Source organism: Solenopsis invicta, chromosome 8, assembly GCF_016802725.1.
Source record: "Solenopsis invicta isolate M01_SB chromosome 8, UNIL_Sinv_3.0, whole genome shotgun sequence".
NCBI lineage: Eukaryota > Metazoa > Arthropoda > Insecta > Hymenoptera > Formicidae > Solenopsis > Solenopsis invicta.
Genome location: NC_052671.1, coordinates 11,455,472 through 11,462,580, shown reverse-complemented (window position 1 = coordinate 11,462,580; position 7,109 = coordinate 11,455,472).

Genomic DNA, 7,109 nt, shown 5'->3' with positions numbered 1-7,109 from the left:
ATAAAACCCACACAAAATCATTAACTAAATTTACGTTTACAATAAACCTCATGCCTCGAGCATTGTAACAAATGCCTAAACACCCTTCATGTTCTTCGGTATATTCGCCAAAACGTCAAGTTAAACTAGCTTTGCTGCGCGGATTAGTTTCGCAACAATAGAAGTTCTCACGCGACTTTGCCTCCAATTAGTACAGAAGATTCGAGCTTCGGTTAGAAATCTATTGGCGTAAACAGTGGACGGGTATCTACGTTCAGGAATTGATCGTAGATATTCTCGGAAGTTCTCACTACGTAAACTTCATTATTACCGATGCGGATATCACGTATCTGCATTATACTGCGGATATCACGGTATTGTCATTTGCAGCGGTATGGAAACAGTATTATCCGGTATTATTCATAGGGAAATGAAATTGGCGCCAATTTCGTGACGGATAAATTGGTTGGGTTTCTAAAACGCTCCGGGAACATAACTCGGATAATATTGTCTTGCGTACAATACTACAGGCAAATATACAATAGCCAATGCATTGCGCGGATTGGTTATCGCGTCTATGTCGATAGCAGTGCTGATTTCTTAGCACTAGAGAAACCAAGTTGCATAACAGCAAATTCTATTACGTATTTCGTCTTAATGGAATTTTCCCTTTTATCAAAGAACTTTGAATAACAAAACTTTTTACGAAGCTTCTGCAATGCATGTCGCCAATATATTGACATTATTTTTATTAAATGTACAGAAAAATATTTTAGAAATTTCAGAAAACGGATTTCAAAAGATGTAAAATGCATCTAAAGAAAGAAGTTATTTTCATAGTCTCCTTGAATTATCGCTTTTTCTAAGAGTTTGATTTATTTCAAATATTCTTCAAATTCCATTAAATAAATTCAAAAACGAAAAAATGCTTTGTTCTTAAAAAATTTATACTATATAGCTTAAAAAGTAGTTTAAAATAATTTAAGTAAAACTTAAAAGCTTATTAATTATTATTAATGAATATTAATAAATAAATCTATGTCTTGATAATTAATAACGTTAAATAAAGTTAACAATTTTCGATCAACATTATTATTAACATACATTGCTTTTTAGGAATGATAGCTCCTTTTATAAGATAAAAACTTTTATATCGCATCTTATTTAGAGATGTACAGTTTTATTACCGTAAATTTCCATATAGTTTGGAGATCAGGTGCATTGAGAGTTGCCTACGCATTTGTTAAAAAATTAGAGGGACACGCAACGATGGTACATGGTTTTGTCGTAGATTTCTGTCAGAGATATTGCCTAAAAGATTCAATAGCACAAATGTATTTATTTTGCCTAGGCCTATATGCATAATGGAATAGCCGATACTCTCGTTTCAGGAATGAAACAAAGCTATAGATTAAATCAACCACCAATCGTAATATTATTGGCTGCTGCAATCCAACATGATCCTGTATCGTATTCAGAACCGCGGAATTCAGATTGGAATGCTAATCGATTATATACGATGCCAGGATCACAATAAACGAAATATCCTACGTAAATGTGTCTTGTAAATATTATTTGTATAAATAAAACTCTTTGCAGGTACTACATGACAAATATTTTAAATTTAAAAATTTCGCATTACGTACAAGCTTATTTCTTTGTTAATAATTTTTAAAAATTTTTTGTATACAGATTACAATAATCTCACATCATGTGTGCCTTCAATAATCGAAATATTTTTTGTTGTATGTTATTTTTGTACCTACTGCATGTGAAGCTTTGATAATACAAAATACTCATAGCATAATATAAAAAAAATATAATTATTTCTAATTATAATCCTGATAACTAAATATAAATAACGTTTAAATAAAAAAAAGCGTTTCTATTTTGCAGATAGTTAACAAGCAATTTCAAATATTTCATATGTGGACGCGAATCGTTCTAGTTTTACGTAACGAAGGACGAAAAACTATACGTACATATTGACAGTTTGTAAAACGCGTCTCTCTACTTTGAAATTTTTTGGTTGTACAATTTACATGCTTTTACACGAAGATACATAAGTGCTGTGTGCTTTAAATGCTTTCAACGATGAGAAATGGAAAGGGTTACAACAAAAGTTTACATAGAAAAGTTTACATAACCAAGTTGAAAAACAATTGACGCGAACAGATCCGTCTTGCGCGCGATAAGATTAACATGAAAAAATTTCCAGGAAACTGGGGCAAAAATATATTACGATTTTTTGTGCATTTTTTGAAGTATTTTCTTTCAGGTCTATTGCAATTAGAAGCAGTTAAGATAAAATTAGAAAATAAACTTAAATTCTTTCCGCGAGCTAATTTATAATTACTTAATAAGTTTTTTCCGGACTTTGTCGATAAATTGTGTGTATTATAATAAAAAGTAATCATATCAGTTTATCTATTGCATACTTCAATTTGTACATCTTTTTAATACTATTATTAATATTATCAATATTATTATCTTTCTCTAAGTAAATATAAATGTATGAATAAATGTATGAATAAAACTGTTATAGCAATTATAACAGAATTGCAAACAATTGTGGGATGAGATATTATCGTATGTGTGTATCGTTTCGATGTAGGATTATTCGCATTATCTGTGTATAATTAGCGTTACGAGTATCTGTGTTGAAGCCTTATTATTAACTAGATATCAAATGTGCATATATGCTGAGATATCCGTTCCTACTTTGGTGAAGTACTCTCAACGAGCAGCCGGTTCCACGGTGAAAATCAATAGATGTAATTAAATTCTGCAGCAGCATTGAAAGGTTTGTTGAAATACGATTTTGCGGATCAAAAAATTAGATATCTCGTTTAAAACTCATTTATTTTATTATAAACACGGAAACTATTTTTACGACTGAAAAGAGCCGTATGAGAGAAGACACAGAAAAATTAAATGCAATGTTTGCTAATAAAAAAGTTGATTGCGCAGTTGTGACATTTTATTATTATGTTGCAGTAATATCGCCGCAGAGGCAAAAAGTGTGTGACTAAAAGGTATAGCCATCAAAAAGTTGATATTCCACTGCTGAAAAAATAATCAGTTGCTTTATATTTATAGCGAATCGTGAAGTTAGCTTATAAATTATTTGAGAGCAACTCGAGAATTCAAGATGAGATAAAAGGATCCTATGAAAGTACACAGCATGACACTCTTCTGACGAACTAAAAGAAAAACCGGCGCTCGCAACATAGTCTTTGAAGTATTCGTGGTCTGATGCTCATCATGTAACAAACGGCGCAAAGAGCGTAATGTTGCGTTTCATAAGGGTATAAAAGAGTAAGAAGAAAGAGAAATGGAAAAATGAGAACCGAAATTTAACGGATCATACATACACGTATGCCAAAGTATTTCAACGTATTTATTTTAATTTTAAACACACTGCCTGTTAAAAAATTGCAATTACCGTGATAAAAAAATGTCATAAGAATTAAAAGTTTAGCAAATACAAAATATTTATTGGTTAATCAACGCTCCGTAATAATAAAATGTTTATAATAGGAAGCAAATTATCGCTTCAGGAAATATTCAGTAGTTTTATCCAATATTGATATTTATCGTCGCTTAGTATTGGTCAATAACGCGCAATAAATTTTATAAAATGTAAAAAGTTTATCAACGTTTATAATTTCTTCAAATTCTAAAATTATTATTTTATAAGAATCATAATATGTAATAATAATAAAACAATTAATAATACGGTTTAAGAACACAATGCTTGACACGTTCGATACCACGAATTTAACATATTACATGCAGATTAGACATATTTTATTTATTCTTTTATAATTAGATAAATAATCTTATAGTCATGCAATGATAAATAAATATTAGTTAGGTAGTTAGTTTAGACAGTATGATTTAAAAGATAATATGATATTTTACAAAAATATAATCGACTTGATTTTTGTAATTAATTAATTATACAACACGTGTACATAAAATAAATATAAAGTGTTCTACGATAAAGCTCTTATAAAAACATAAAAATGCGCGATAAAATCATACTGTTAGCTTATTACTGATTACATAAATTAGTCATAAATTACATCAGTCATATCTAATTTTATAAATGTTTGTATCGCACGAACCAAGATGTAATCTGGGAATTTTTGACTATATATTTCGTTCCTTATTTGGGAGAGATTATGGCTAATTTACTATAGGAGTAGTCGACTAATATAATTTATAAAAAAAACAACACACTAGAGAAAAATTTATTATAATTAAACATTAATTAATTAGATGTAAGTATATTTATAAGTGAGTTTTATTTCAATTTTCACTTTTCGATAAATTATATTAAAATAAAAATATATTTAATTATATTAATAATATACCTTAACATATATTAACAGTGCTATGATCAATTTAATCTGACCCTGTAGCTATTTAATACATAAAGAACATATTCGAAAACCGTTAATTTCTTATATCATTTATTACTTTTTTTATTATTAAAATATTATATAAATTAATATATCCAGTAAATGACATAAGATTTGTTTCTTTAATAAATTTCTCAGTTTTGTCTGTAAAATTTCAGCCCCAATCTGCCTTACTTTATATTCTTTTATCTATTAAATGTTTATATTTTGTAATAAGAAAAGGAATTGATGAGATACGATTTAGGTGACCGGTATACATTAAGAGCAACTCTCCTCTCCATGATAGCTACATCGCTACGCTGATGCCTCTCTATAGTCTCTACGCAATAATCGCATTAAACTGTCTGCCTTAGTTTATGAGCTTTGCTCGTTGCGGCGTTTAGATGATCACGTGTTTATAATGACGTAAAATTTTATATATTCCAGTGAGAAGTACGTATAAGCATTTACACATGAAAACATCGCTACAAAATAATCTCTTGCCCCTGGAAATTCTCGGTTCTTCAAATTAATCTAATTATCTAGATAAATCATGTTCTTAATGAATATTATCACTGATACCTCGGCAATAGCTAATTCATTATTTAATATTTTTTTACTACCATTAATAATTTTTCTTTAAAATTGATATATTCAACATTGTTAATATATAAATTAATATATAATACAATGGAATTAATAAAATCGATTTAGTTAAAAGATAAACCTATCTTTTATTTAAAAATATATAATCAAAATTAATATGTCACGTATCCAATATTTCTTGAATAAATCCCTCGACATATGCGCGTGTTATTAATGAATAGCCACCATTTCGCGCCTTTAAATTAATTTGATAACTCGTCAATTACTTCACGCAATCAATCAGAAAATAGAGGACAAATTACATTTAAATTGTCAAAAGGTTCAAAGCGCGATACGAAATACCATTCAAAACTAAGCATTGTTGAAGGAATAATTATATTATAAATTTCTATCTCCCCTCCTTCTGTCACTTCAATTCCTATTGATTAAATGGTACAAAATACCTGCTTCGGCACAGATGCCCCAATGTACTAACGAATTATTAATCGTAAAAGTTAATTAATCTTATAATTGTTAGAAATTTTATAATATTGTTAGTTGTTCGCAAGAAACGTTTGTGATCGTGTTTCAAAAGATAATTACACATATTCAAAGATATTAACACGATGACTGACGAAGCGGCTTGCGTCACTGCTAGCTCGAGTGCTACCATGCAAATAACAACAAAGGAACAGCGTGTATACAGCGTCCATTGTACGCCACGAAAAAAAAAAAACAAGCATCAAGTGCGGCTCTTTGTACTAGTCAGTTCATCCTGACAAAATATTTAATGTGTATACTGCGTACCGTAAATTTTATTTTGTGTATCTTACGATAATATCGAAGGCTATTATCGCGCATTAAATTTAATCTAAAAATCAAAATAAATTTCATATTAATCTAAAAATTCTTATGTGTCAATTCATTATCAATTTGCCAATTCGCCTTTTGTCAAATTATTTAACAAGAATGAAATGTGATACGGCTTTAATAGTTTAATTATAATTATTAATCATAATTATTAATTTTAATAGTTAAAGTTTATTGTAATGTTAAAAATCAAGATATTGATATTTAACAACTGCAAGAAATGTACAACAATTTATTCTCTTGTTTAAAATTATACTATTTCATTATTTTGTAATATGCAGAATACTATATGACTATATGACATAATACTAAATTATTGTATAATGTAAATAATAATGATAAATCAATTTTAATCTTCCACAAAACAAAAGTAAATAATAAATCATTCAATTTTACTCATCATTTTATTTAAAATTTGCGTATCGAATTTTAAAATTGATAATCAATTTACCAATATCATTTGCCAATAACATTTGCTAATATAATAGAAATACACAGAATCTACACATAAAAAAACTAACTGACAGAATCAGCGGAGTCAGAAATTGATATTGTTTAAATTGTATCAATATCAAATGACAAGTTAATAAACGCAGATCAATAACTAAACATGACGCCACACATTGGCCTGAAATCATTTATCATTTGAAAATCATCAGGATCTCGATAATCTATTAATCTCGTAACAAGACCTTCTCTAATTAATTCTCAAAATATTGAAATGTCGTGCGATGTTTATAGAACACCCTATATAAGGATCATTTATAAGTATTAAATAGTTTGTAAAGTGACAACACGGATAGTCTTCCACCCGGTACTAAAGTGAACTTTAGTCTCTGGTACGTGTTGAAAGTCATTAAAATACGCGCATATAACTGGTAACCCACTCGCCGCAAGTTGCCACCTGTTCGAGAACTAATTAAACGAACTACGCCCTCATAAAAGCAAATAACTGAAATTCATTTCTATGTACTAGTCTTCTCTGAAAACGATCATAAACGGTAGAATTTGATTTTATTTCTGTTTGAGGACACTCTGCGGCTTAACCATTAATTATATGCTAATTTTAATAGGAAATAAGACAAATAAATTCATTTGCGAAATTCCATTTAAAGGAAGTATTTGGCTAGAAAATTTAAATTAAATTTTAATGGCCGTTACATATATTGCATAAAATTAAAGATAATTTATCAAAGAAAAATATTTAATTGTCATAATTATATACGAGTTGTTTGTGCATACAGTTGGAAAAATTGTGTTAAATTTAAC